Genomic DNA, 14,237 nt, shown 5'->3' on the forward strand with positions numbered 1-14,237 from the left:
TTCTCTAACTTGCTTTTCCAAATCCTTTTTGAGTTCTTCTATGGTCTGGGGCCAGTTCATGTTTTTCTTGGAGGCTTTGGTTGTAGGCTCTATGACTTTGCTGTCTTCTTTAGGCTGTATGTTTTGGTCTTCTTTGTCACCAAAGAAAGAATCCAAAGTCTGAGACTGAATCTGGGTGCGTTTTCGCGTCCTGGCCATATTCCCAACCAACTAACTTGACCCTTGAGTTTTTCAGTGGGGTATGACTGCTTGTAGATTACAGAGTTCTATGTTCTACGTTTGGGGGGGAGGTGCCAGCTCTGTCAGAGCCGCACTCCTCCTTCCCCAAGGACCCCCAGTCCAGACTGGGCTCAGATCTTCGGCAGGCTGTGCACCCCTGCTGTGATCCGCCACTTAATTCCCCCCACCAGGTGGGCCTGGAGCGGGAAGTAACAACAGCTGTAGCTGCCCCACCTCCGCTGCCCCCGGGGCTGGAAGCCGAACCCCGAACTCCTTCCACTCCCGCAGCTTTTCCCACTAACCTTCTCAGCAGTCTTTGGTGTTTGTGGGTCGAGGGGTCTGGTAACTGCCGCAGCTCACATATTCAGGGCGCTAGGGCCCCCTCCGCCCGGCTTCTGGCCTGGATCGTCCACGCCGCTCAGGCTGGGCTCTGCTCCACTCCGTTCCCAGCTCCCAGCTCCCAGCTCCGTGTGGAATAGACCTCACCCAGAGACCATCCAGGCTGTCCTGGGCTGGAGCCCTGCTTCCCTCTGCTGTTCTGTGGGTTCTGCCGTTCTAGAATTGGTTCAGAGCCCTTTTTTATAGGTTTTTGGAGGGACTTGGGTACGGAGCTCACTCTAGTCCGTGCTTACCAGCCGCCATCTTGGCTCCGCCCCCCCTATCTTGCTGGTTTCTTAGCACTGTTGCTGCTGGCTTCTAACTGGGCTCCTTTGCTTTTTCAGTACCTTTAATATCTCAAATGAGAGCCTCCTGTTTGTCAGTGACTTATCTTTCCCCTGTGAGATAATTCACTGACATTCCTGTCAGGTGTGATACCAGCAATCATTATTTAATCTTTCTTTTATCTCCAAATGGTTTTGTTTCACAACTACTATTTTGGTCATAACCTCTCAAACTCTAAAACAATCACATGCAAATGAGAAAAGGGACCACAGTGTCCTGAAGCCACCATCATTTCTCTGCTCTCTCAAACAGGTTCTCTCAGTACACTCATAAATGGGTCAAATTTCTACCCAGTCTTCCTAATAATCAATGTCTCTCCTTTATATCTTATCTGAGAAACTTTTTCTTTAGAAGTTGATTTTATCAGATTTTTTTTTTGTTCACAAAAGTTCCTTTTTCTTCCCTTTTCAGTAGCCAAAATGTTCACATATGAAAGAGGCAGTACATTACATAAGCAGCACTTAAAACTGAATGGGGTGGGTCTTAAATGGTGGGAGACTATAGAAGTTCCTGAAAAAAAAATATAAAGGACCATCTGTCTCTGTACTTCTCCCAAAAATTGTTAGCTTTATGGACTTATTGGTTTAAATTGGATATAATTCTTTTTGAGTTAGCAAAAACCTTGAAAAAGGTTGGTGCCCACTGATTAGGGAAATGGCTCAAAAAGCTATGGCATATTAATGTAATGGGATGTTATTACACTACAAGAAACAAATAATATGAGGAATTCAGAGAAACATAGGAAGATATGCACTTAGTGATGCATAATGAAGTGGAAAGGGTCAGAAGAACACACAATACACAAAGACTTTTGTTGTTCAGTCATTTCACTCATGTCCAACTCTTAGTGACCCCAGCTGGAGTTTTCTTGGCAAAGTTACTGAAGCGGATTGCCATTTCCTTCTCCTACAATAATATAAAAAAAACCACTAAAATGCAGTCAAACTCAGATAAATTGCAAGGAACAATCTTAGTTCCTTAGTTCCTTAGAGAACAAATGATGATACCAATTTCCCTCCTTTAAAATGAGAGGTACAAAACTCCAGGAGTGGAATGCTACATACTCTTTCAGATTTGGTCATTTTGTCTGTTAGTTTTGCTTAACTTTTTTTTTTATTATGAAAGAATTAAAAGTACGATTAAGGGATCAGGAGGGAAGTGGTTCACGAAATGACTTTGGCATAAAAATCAAAAGGTGTCAATGAAACTTTAAAAACAATAAAATAAAATTAACCTAACATCTAGTAGTATTATCTACAACTAAGATTATATATATATATATATATATATATATACACATATGTATGTATATATATGTATGTATAAAATATACACACACATACACATATATATTACATTTTCGTTGTTATTCAATCATTTCAGTCATGTCCAACTCTTTGTAACTCCAAAAATACTGGAGTGGTTTGCCATTTTCTTCTCCAGCTCATTTTACAAATGAGGAAACTGAGGCAAACAGGGTTACGTGACTTGCCCAGGATCACAGCTAGTAAGTGTCTGAGGCCAGATTTGAACTCAGAGCAGTTTTCCTGACTCCGGGACAGGTGCTCTATCCACTGTGTCACCTTGCTAGCCCATATAGCATATTGCCTCGATAATTAAGAGAAAATCTTTGGTACTGAAAAAAAAAATTTAAAACTACATTTTGCTCCTACAGCTCTCACAGAGGAATGAAGTAACTAATTTGATCCTGTGAGGAGCTGATAACCGACAAATTATCATGCTTATCTCATCACCATAAAGGCTTTCCTCCTGCACAAAGAAGCATATAACATTATTTAAAACATAACAGTAGAGTAAACCTTGTTTCATAACCTCCTGCTGATTAATGTCTAGTGAGGATCTCCTGACCCAATGCAGAATCCAAGCTGAAGAGGGATTCCCAAGAGATGATGAGGTCCTTTAGATGTTCTTGATTTCAGATGAGATGTTGATTGCATCAAGCCCTGGAATATCATAGATGCTCCTAAATCACTCAGACATATATTGGCACACGGAAGAAAAAATGAAGTGTATAAAAATGTCTATTGCTTAAGATACACTATTGGATGGACAGCCTATGGATATTGTCCACCATTATATTTATCCTGGAAAGAAGCAGTAAACGATCAATGAATCAGGCCCAGAACTGAACAGGAGGAGTTGAAAGAACTGGATTGGCTATGGAAGATTACAAAGTTCTTTGAATAATGCTAATCTTCTACCTGAATAAAGGACCATCTTTTTAATACCAGTGTTCTGCTGTTTCATAGGTGTGAATCATTATAAATCTCATCCGTGAAGAAATGAGGTCAAGAACACTCAAAGAGAAATTGAAAGACATGGTCCATGAAGGGTGAAACCCATTATAAACAAGTAATTATGAAGGAGAAATGGCATAAAGGAGGCCATCAAAATTTTTTGTAAAAGAAGCAGTAGATTGGTTTGTCATGTGGTGAGAATGAAGAATAACTGATATCCTCACTGGTATCCTTGAGATGTCAAGAGAATGCAAGGAAGGTTCCCAGTATGATGCGTGGTTCCCCCTGTCATGAACTTATGAGAGGACCTGGACAAGAGTCACAAGAGATGGTCAGGTATAAATAAATAATGCTCTTCATTACAGGAGGCCATACCCACATTGATAATCATTAACCTAGTATATCATTGGCAACTCTATAGCACATGAAGGTTTACAAAGCCCTTCCTTACCACAAGCAGGTGAAGTAGATAGCACAGGTATCAAGACTCATTGTTTTTAGATGAGGGTAATATCATGTCTTCCTTCTTTTTAAACCATCCAGCTTTTTTCAGCCCTCAGAGTGCTACATCCTCAACCTTATTTTAATAAATGAAAACATTCCCAGTTACCTTTGCAATTTTTCAGTCTTATTCCTTGATAAAAGAGCATTCTGCACATTTTCCTTACTATACATACCTGCTTTTCTTCCTCAAAAGTCCTAACTCAATACTTGTGTCAAGGTGGAGGTGACTCTGGGTTCTGGAAAGTTATGTCATCAGAGTGCAAGAAGAAGCCTTGAGTCCAGGCCTATTGTTAGGTTGTCTGTAGTCAGAAGACCAATTTGAGATAACTTAGTTTCTGGTTGACTAATTCTTTTGGCCACGACAACATCTGTATGTGTTTGTTTTCTTACTACGAAATATTTCTTTTAGGGAAAAAATGGTAGATAGAGTCTTGCACCGAAGTCTAAAGGACAGACAAGTCTCATTTATACCATATAAACATTGTTTGTCCTTCTTTCTTGCAGAGGACCAATGAGATCATGAGCATGATAGCTTGACCTGCATGTCAATTGAATTTGAATGAGGCAGAGATGTGAAAAGTCCTCAGCCTCCTATCTCCTTCAGAGTCATAAAAATCTACCCGCAAAACAAAGGTCAAGACAAGTGGCAATGGCCTAGGACTCAATAGCTCAGGATGCATTGGGTGACCTTGGCCTTTCTAAATTAAGGTCTTTCCCAGGTCTCACTTTGTCTGAGGTCATAGCCATTTAATGACTAAAAGCTAGGTAAGAGTTGAGACAAAAGATGGCCCAATTTATGATCCCAAAGATATCAATGTGAGTATGGTCCATCAAACTTTCTATTATGATTATTAAAGAGAGAGAGAGAGCGAGAGAGAGAGAGAGAGAGAGAGAGAGAGAGAGAGAGAGAGCACAATATGTAGTATGGTCACAGTAGGGTAGCAGAAGTCAGAAGATCTGGGTTTGAATCTCAGCCCAGTACCTATTACCCATGTGACGCAAGGAAAATCCCTTTACCCCTCCAGATTTGTGATGGGGTTGGACTAGAACATCTCTGGAGAAAGGGTTCCTAATGTTTTGGGGTCATGGACACCTCAATCTTTTATGTCTGTCAAATGAATGAACTTCCTAACCCCCATTTGCTGACTCCACACAATGTAGTCCTGAGGACTAAGAACGCTGCCCTCCTCTTTCCTCCACAATAACCAGGGTACAATAAGTTACAATAATGTTAAAATCATAATTGCGATAATATCATATAGAGCAACTTTGCCTATTGCAGTGTATTTTCTTAACTAGTGTTTCATTTTTGTGTTCTTTCCTTTGCCTTTGGGACTTATCTGCTGATTGACAGGATTCTGAACAGCAGATCAAAGTAGGGAAAAATAAGAGAATAATCCTGTAACAACAAAATCCAGGTGAGTCCCTTGAAACCCAAAACATCTGGTCATTGTTCATATACTTTAATAAAAAATTATCTCACTGACCCACAGAGTAAGCTGCTAACAAGCTTGTCAAAAGTAGCAAACTAGTCTGTGCTAAATCCAAAAATAATACAAACCAGATCTCTTCCAGCTCAAATATTGTCTGATGTGGTTGTGGCCCACCATATATGACATACTAATGACCAGCCTGTGTGGACCAACTGAAGATGTGGAGGAGGAGGACTAGGAATTACTAGTGTCACCCATTGATGACCCTCGGTGCTTTCCTGGTTTCCCTCCTGCTCATCTTTCAGTAAATAAGTGACAGTTCTGCATCATATGTCAAATATCTGCCTCCTCCATCTTAGTACCACTTCTAAACAAATATGGTGGATTATTTGATTGCTCTGAGTTTGGAAGGCTTCAAAATTACAATAGTTTTTATATTATTGGCACATGCTGAATGATGAAGAGGTATAGACCTGAAAACTATATAGAATCATCAGTACTGGACTTTTATTGTTTTATCTTAAGAGAACCATCACCAACTTTTGGAATAGCCTAATGAGAGCTTTCTCATACCCAGGATTGATACCTATCCATTTAAAGTACCTCTCCCCCAAAAGAGTAGCAGGGAGCTAGCTGGGCAGGTGGAGATGGGGTTACTATTGCAAAGATGCTTAGAACAAGTCTTGCTTGATTTCATTCGGCACCTGAAAAGGCTCCAAAGACTGGGTTAATAATCAGTTTCCCCATTGTGACTGTGGCACTGTAATTCACTTTGTGAGGTTTTGTAGCTTTTGGGGCCAACTATAGAAGTGTTAGCAGGGCTCTAATTCCTGGATCTTAAAAGTTATCAGTCATCCACGAGTGGCCACATCCTAAAAGAAAAGATTACCAATTAGCTTTAGAAGACCGTTGCATTAGGCTGAAGAGCAGCACTGACAAGAGAGCCAAAGATTAAGTGACCAGAAGTAATCTAATTACATTTCAGCCAGATTACTGTTTAGCACTGCATGCAGGAAGGAAAATGCATCAAAGTAAATGATGGCTCATGTAGGTGTGATCACATACCTCTTATAGGCCTGATCAAAGGAATGCATTCAAACTGGAGCACAGAAACAGGCTAATTAAGGTTGCACATTCTCACCTTTTCCTTAGCACCATAATGGAGTTAACCTTGTCCCAGTGTCTGATTGGCCAAGAATCAGAATGATGAAGAAAGGGGGTTGGAGATTGGTTTTGTGGGTAAAGGGGGACACTACTAGTATTCATCAAAAACACGCAGACAAAGGTGTGTTTACATTATATAACAAATTTGTTTCTTTTTCTAGGTTGAATCATATATGAAACGCATTCATGTAACATTATTTGATTGAAATTTATGGTGAATTATTTTACAAAGTGAATAATTTGTATAAAAATCATATCTAGGGGGGCGGAGCCAAGATGGCAGCTGGTAAGCACGGACTAGAGTGACCTCCGTACCCGAGTCCCTCCAAAAACCTATAAAAATGGCTCTGAACCAATTCTAGAACGGCAGAACCCACAGAACAGCAGAGGGAAGCAGGGCTCCAGCCCAGGACAGCCTGGATGGTCTCTGGGTGAGGTCTATTCCACACGGAGCTGGGAGCTGGGAGCTGGGAACGGAGTGGAGCAGAGCCCAGCCTGAGCGGCGTGGACGATCCAGACCAGAAGCGGGGCGGAGGGGGCCCTAGCGACCTGAATATGTGAGCTGCGGCAGTTACCAGACCCCTCGACCCACAAACACCAAAGACTGCTGAGAAGGTTAGTGGGAAAAGCTGCGGGAGTGGAAGGAGTTCGGAGTTCGGCTTCCAGCCCCGGGGGCAGCGGAGGTGGGGCAGCTACAGCTGTTGTTACTTCCCGCTCCAGGCCCACCTGGTGGGAGGAATTAAGTGGCGGATCAGAGCAGGAGTGCAACAGCCTGCTGAAGATCTAAGCCCAGTCTGGACTGGGGGTCCTTGGGGAAGGAGGAGTGCGGCTCTGACAGAGCTGGCACCTCCCCCCCAAACATAGAACATAGAACTCGTTAGCCTACAAGCAGTCATACCCCACTGAAAAACTCAAGGGTCAAGTTAGTTGGTTGGGAATATGGCCAGGACGCGAAAACGCGCCCAGATTCAGTCTCAGACTTTGGATTCTTTCTTTGGTGACAAAGAAGACCAAAACATACAGCCTAAAGAAGACAACAAAGTCATAGAGCCTACAACCAAAGCCTCCAAGAAAAACATGAACTGGCCCCAGACCATAGAAGAACTCAAAAAGGATTTGGAAAAGCAAGTTAGAGAAGTAGAGGAAAAATTGGGAAGAGAAATGAGAAGGATGCGAGAAAACCATGAAAAACAAGTCAATGACTGGCTAAAGGAGACCCCAAAAAATACTGAAAAATACACTGAAGAAAACAACACCTTAAAAAACAGACTAACTCAAATGGCAAAAGAGCTCCAAAAAGCCAATGAGGAGAAGAATGCCTTGAAAGGCAGAATTACCCAAATGGAAAAGGAGGTCCAAAAGACCACTGAAGAAAATACTACTTTAAAAATTAGATTGGAGCAAGTGGAAGCTAGTGACTTTATGAGAAATCAGGATATTATAAAACAGAACCAGAGGAATGAAAAAATGGAAGACAATGTGAAATATCTCCTTGGAAAAACCACTGACCTGGAAAATAGATCCAGGAGAGATAATTTAAAAATTATTGGACTACCTGAAAGCCATGATCAAAAAAAGAGCCTAGATACCATCTTTCAGGAAATTATCAAGGAGAACTATCCCTGATATTCTAGAGCCACAGGGCAAAATAGAAATTGAAAGAATCCATCGATCGCCTCCTCAAATAGATCCCAAAAAGAAATCTCCTAGGAATATTGTTGCCAAATTCCAGAGCTCCCAGATCAAGGAGAAAATACTGCAAGCAGCCAGAAAGAAACAATTTGAGTATTGTGGAAACCCAATCAGAATAACCCAGGATCTGGCAGCTTCTACATTAAGAGATCGAAGGGCTTGGAATGCGATATTCTGGAGGTCAATGGAGCTAGGATTAAAACCTAGAATCACCTACCCAGCAAAACTGAGTATCATGTTCCAAGGCAAAATATGGAGTTTCAATAAAATAGAGGACTTTCAAGCTTTCTCAGTGAAAAGACCAGAATTTGACTTTCAAACACAAGAATCAAGAGAAGCATGAAAAGGTAATCAAGACTTTCAAACACAAGAATCAAGAGAAGCATGAAAAGGTAATCAAGAAACGGAAATTGCAAGGGACTTACTAAAGTTGAACTGTTTTGTTTACATTCCTACATGGAAAGATGATGAGTATGATTCCTGAGACCTCAATATTAGGGTAGTTGAAGGGAATATGCATATATATATATATATATTTATGTATATATATAAGTGAATGTGTATGTATGTATGTATGTGTATATGTATGTATGTGTATGTATGTGTATATATATATGTGTTTATATATACATGTATATATGTATATGTGTATGTATGTGTGTGTGTGTATATATATATATATATATATATATATATATATATATATATATGTAAAAGAGAGAGCAGACACAGGGTGAGTTGAAGATGAAGGGAGATATCTAAAAGAAATAAAATGAAATTAAGGGATGAGAGAGTAACATACTGAGAGAGGGAGATAGGGAGAGATAGAATGGGGTGGATTATCTCTCATAAAGGTGGCAAGAGGAAGCAGTTCTATGGGAGGAGGGGAGAGGGCAGGTGAGGGGGGAATGAGTGAACCTTGCTCTCATCAGATTTGGCCTGAGGGGGAATACCATACATACTCAGTTGGGTATCTTACCCCACAGGAAAGAAGAGGGAGGAAGATAAAAAAAAAATAAAAGGCGGGGGGATGATGGAGGGAGGGCAGATGGGGGTGGAGGTAATCAAAACAAACACTTTGGAAAGGGGACAGGGTCAAGGGAGAAAATTCAATAAAGCGGGATGGGTTGGGAAGGAGCAAAATGTAGTTAGCCTTTCACAACATGAGTATTGTGGAAGGGTTATACATAATAATACATGTTGGCCTAGGTTGAATTGCTCAACTTCTTAGGGAGGGTGGGTGGGAAGGGAAGAGGGAAGAGAATTTGGAACTCAAAGCTTTAAAATCAGATGTTCAAAAACAAAAAAAGTTTTTGCATGCAACTAAAAAATAAGATACACAGGCAATGGGGCGTAGAAATTTATCTTGCCCTACAAGAAAGGAAGGGAAAAGGGGATGAGAGGGGAGGGGGGTGATAGAGGGGAGGGCTGACTGGGGAACAGGGCAACCAGAATATAATCCATTTTGGAGTGGGGGGGAGGGTAGAAATGGGGAGAAAATTTGTAATTCAAAATGTTGTGAAAATCAATGCTGAAAACCAAATATGTTAAATAAATAAATTGCATTTAAAAAAAAAAAACATTAGCCTTGACAGGTTTTTCTGAAACTGTTGCTTTATCATTTCTCAGACTATTATGATAACACTGTCCTTCAGTGAGCTTTCCTGTTTGGAGGATAGCATAATCTTCTTTTACTGACCTCTCCCCAACATTGTTGTTATCACCTGCCTACTTCTTTTCCTTAAATCTTGAAAATCAATTTTGATTTTTAAATTAAAAGAATATTTTCTCTCCATCTTACCTCACCTCAAATTGGAAGAAAGTGAAAAACAAAACCCTTGTGACAAATATGAAGTCAAAGAATAAAAATTCTCATATTAAAAAAAAATCATATCTAGTTCAAAATTCTGAGTTTTTATATAATTTTCTTAAAATGGAGTATACTTGTACATACTCCGTATCAATCATAAGCTTCATAAACTGGGTTAATTACATGAGAATAATCTGAGTTGAAATCATCACATTAATGTCTCTGTTTTTTAAAAGGTAGGAAAAGTACATACATGCAGATTATTATCCCAAGCCAAAGAGTCTTCAACTACTAAGTTTGTACTCCACCCAGAAAAGGCATTTGTATTATGGTGTAACATATAATGGAAAAAGAGAATGAAGAGTTTTTGTTTGTTGTCAGTAGTTTTACACTTGGCTCACATATATTATGTGAGGGTCTAAATAAGGATTTTGACTACTTTTATTACCATTGGCAGCCGTGGTTATCTCTCTGTTATAGATTTACAAACTCCTGTGTACAGACAGGGAATAGTAGCCATTATTTTATCAAACTCATATTCTTTAAAAGCCAATCAATAGGAATTCTATGTTTCCATGGACTGACCTTCAGTTCCCCACACATATATCTGAAACTTCTTGGTTCATGGTATTCTCTATGTCTCTGAGCCCCAACCAATCACCAAATGCTAGGATGTGAGAAGGGGCCAAGTTGTGAAGGACTTTAAATGCCATTAGAGAAGTGAATGAGAGGCTTGTTTGTGTAAATGGAGATGCATCAGTAGAGGCTCAATGGTAAAAGTGGTGAGTAGGGTCAGCGTAAGCCCCCAACAACTGGGTTACCCTTAGGAACTTGAGAGAATTTGAATATAATTGTGTGGTGGTGGTCCCTTTCTGAGAATGTAACCCTGTCAGTATGTGGGCTCTTTGGAGTGACAGACTCAGCCCAGAGAAGGAGTTCATCTTCCCTATGTGAGAACTATGAAGTACTTTATGTTCAGATATACCACACCTTTATACTTTTCTTTTAAAAGAATTTAAAATCTGTAGATGTGTGACACTGGGCATGCCATGATTCTCAGGTTTCCCGGTCTGTCAAATGAAAGACTTAGCTCACTATGTCCCTTTCAATGTTATGCTATTTAGGAGAGTAAAAGATTCCCACTACTTAACTCAGTTTTTAAATGTCAAAAATTCATTTTCTCTCCTTTTGAAAAGACAGGTTTTCATTAAATATCTCTTTTCCCCTTCTTTTTCCACTATAATTTCAGAGTGGTAATCAGCAAATGACTAAAGAAATGAGCCGAGAGAGGATTCTCGGAAGATGGCGAAGTAGGTCAGAAAATTCCAAGCTCTCAAGATTTTCCCCCACAAAAGTTAAAATAGCACCTTAGGGCAAACAAAGTATGGGTGGAGACAAAGAAGAATAGGGGTACAACCAGGGTCTTCCTGGGACGGTTTGAGAAGATCTGAAGAAAAATCCCAGGACCAAGTTTGGTCCCTGCGAGGAGTAAACACCTCTAGGCTAGGTTCCATTTTTAACAAGCAGCAAATAGCTTAATCACCTAACGGCAAGCCCTGGAGTTAGTTGGTTTGCGAGGCTGCCTTGGCCCCAGCCACTGGAACTTTGTACCCTGGGATAGTGAGGAGAGTCGTGCGTTTGAGCTCAGGAAGATTACAGTAACCTCTGCTGACAAGGAACGCCAGATCCAGCTGCGCTGCGAGGAGCAGTGGGGGTGAGAGGGAACCAGCACATGCCCGGTGAGTGCAGAAGTGGTGGGGCACAAAGTCCCTGGCTGTGGGCACCTTTGGAGGTTGGAGGTTTGTCTTTGGTTCCAGGCTAGAGGGGAGAACTGAAAATCTGGGGCAAGAGGCACCATTTCCCATTACCCAGGACTAGAAGTGATTACAAAAATCAAACTATTACCACAAAAAATAAACAGGCAAAGGAGAAAGAATCCAACCATAGAAAGCTATTACAGGAACAGAGATGACCGGGGTACATCTTCAGGGGAGAATATTGAATTAAAGAAACCCCCAAAGAGCAACGTCAAATGGTCACTTGCCCAAAAAGAATTTCTAGAAAATCTGAAAAAAGACTTTAAAAATAAAATGACAGAGATGGAGGAAGAACTAAAAAAAAAAAAAAAAATCCAAGAAAAACAAGAAGGTTATGAAAGGAAAGTCAACCAATTAGAAAAGGAGATCCAGAATCTCAAGGAGGAAAATGACACCTTGAAAATTATTGAAAAACATGAATAATGAAAAAATAGAAGAGAAAGTGAAACACCTTATAAGAAAAACAACAGATTTGGAGAATAGATCCAGAAGAGAAAATGTAAAAATAATCGGAGTAACTGAAAGTTATGATCAAAAAAAGAATCTTGATACAATAGTACAAGAAATAATTAAAGAAAATTGTCCTGAAGCTTTAGAACAAGGCGGGGAAGTAGAAATAGAAATGTATGTATGTATGTATGTATGTATGTATATATATATATATATATATATTTAGAAGAGTATAAAAGTCTTCTAAATTTAGAAGAAATAAAATGGTAGGGTATAGTGAGGGGGGAGATGACAAGGGAGGGATTTTTAAAGGGGAGAAAGAGGGAATAGGTAAAAGAGGGGTACAGAAGGGTGTTTAGATTTATGGGAATGGGAGGATGATCCTTGGAGAGGGGTAGGCAAGTAAAAGTAGGGCAAGGTAGTCATTCAAGTAAAGTAAAAGATCAGGAGAGACAGGAAACAAGAGATATGCACAAATATAAAAAAGAAGATCAGGAGTAAAGTATGTTTGGGAAAATATATGTCTCTATATGTATATGTGTATGTATATATCTATAACTATAGAGGAACATATCTAAACTTTATTGTAGCCTTCGGGGGTGGGGTGGGGGAGGGGAAAAAAGAACAAAGTAAAAAAGGACACAGCAGAGAACAAAAGAAACTCACAAGGAGGCAAAGAAAAGATGGACAGTTCTCAAGACAACATGTATTATTTGTTATATAGGCATTCTTGAAATGAAAATCCATTGTTATATATTTTGAATCCTCTCCTGCATTCTGCTATGCACATGACATGCTTTTTTTTTCCTTTCTTTGTATTTAAGTTTCAATATTTAAGTTTATGATATGTTTTGTTTCTTTTCTCTATTCTGTATTTATGTTCTGGCCCTTGGGTCTAAGATAAAATTTAAAAAAAATTTAAAAAAAGAAAAAAAAAAGAAATGAGCCATCACTTACAAATCCTGCAACTCTTAGAAAGTAAAAAGGAAACTTATTCCAGAGCTTTTTATATTATGTTAATCTATTCCACTACTGTACACAGGTACTCTTTTTAATGAAGAAATTCCATTATGACTAGGCATACAACGAATACTGCCCCTTCAGAGCAGGCAAATCCATTTCTATGATTTACACTATTTTCAACTAATTTGTTTATGAAAAATAACCTCTCCTTTCATTGTCTAAATAAATGCTATTTTCTTCATGGAAAAACAAACAAAGAAACAACCATTTAATTATTTGTGAGCAAATACAGTAAAAACTGTAATTAAATTGACTTTTAGTTACCATCATTTTTTCTTTTCACAAACCTTAACAAGGAAAAGGGTTAACCAATTCAAAGTGCTCTTTGGCCTGGGTTTTGTTCAACAAGCAATCTTGGCCCACAAGTTTCTCTTTTTAATGATATTCTAAAGGTCACTTTGAAAGTGAATGTCAGAGTTACAATCTCCACTCTCTCTATTGTCCAGATGGTTTTAGCAGACACTGTAACCTCTGGGCAGTCATGTTGCCCCTAAATTTCTGAAAACAGAGCCTTTCCCCCTACCCTGCTGTCAGTTAACATCACTTCATATATGTACTGTCTTAGTTGAGATACACTGATCATCTCACTGATGAAGCAAGAAGAGAATGTACTGCAGCTGTTAATTATCTCTGCAACCAGATGACTTCTATAACAAGATATCTAAACCCACTACTAGCGCAAAGTTTATCAGTAAAATGTTCATTACAACTTTAAAGGAAAAAGAATAACATGAAATTAGCAGAATGTGCTCCTTATAACATGGAGAATGTTCATTCACTTGGGAATTGCTTGTGAATGTTTAGGGATCACCCTGGAGGACAGATGCTGAAATTTCCATCCCTCCTCTAGGTACAGAGGTGAGGAACCATGGAAGTTAAATGTGTACCCTGCCACATTTCATCATTTTATCAGTTAGTCTTACTTCATTCTTTTTCTTTGTTACAAGGGTTCAATGAGGGAGACTACATCGAGAATATTGAAAGAGTAGATGACACGGAGGAAGGAGCCAGCCTTGGAGTCAGAATGTGCTTCAATAGAAACCTGCCTCTGCTCCGTATTGCCTAGGTAATGATGCAAGTCACTTAACCTTCTAGTGACCTCAAAACAATGCTATAAGATTATACATTTCAGGGTAGTCATTGA

At 39.5% G+C, this 14,237-nt stretch overlaps 1 long non-coding RNA gene across 2 annotated transcripts in view; it reads left to right on the forward strand.

The window, feature by feature from the left end:
• The first annotated feature begins 11,468 nt into the window (after positions 1 to 11,468).
• Positions 11,469 to 14,237, forward strand: part of LOC118829953 — a 29,162-nt gene continuing 26,393 nt past the window's right edge. For both annotated transcript variants that reach the window (XR_005009000.1, XR_005008999.1), the window contains exons 1-2: positions 11,469 to 11,542; positions 14,041 to 14,159. This is a non-coding gene — a long non-coding RNA (uncharacterized LOC118829953). The remainder of the gene's footprint in view (positions 11,543 to 14,040; positions 14,160 to 14,237) is intronic.

Source organism: Trichosurus vulpecula, chromosome 1 (genome assembly GCF_011100635.1).
Source record: "Trichosurus vulpecula isolate mTriVul1 chromosome 1, mTriVul1.pri, whole genome shotgun sequence".
Taxonomy (NCBI): domain Eukaryota; kingdom Metazoa; phylum Chordata; class Mammalia; order Diprotodontia; family Phalangeridae; genus Trichosurus; species Trichosurus vulpecula.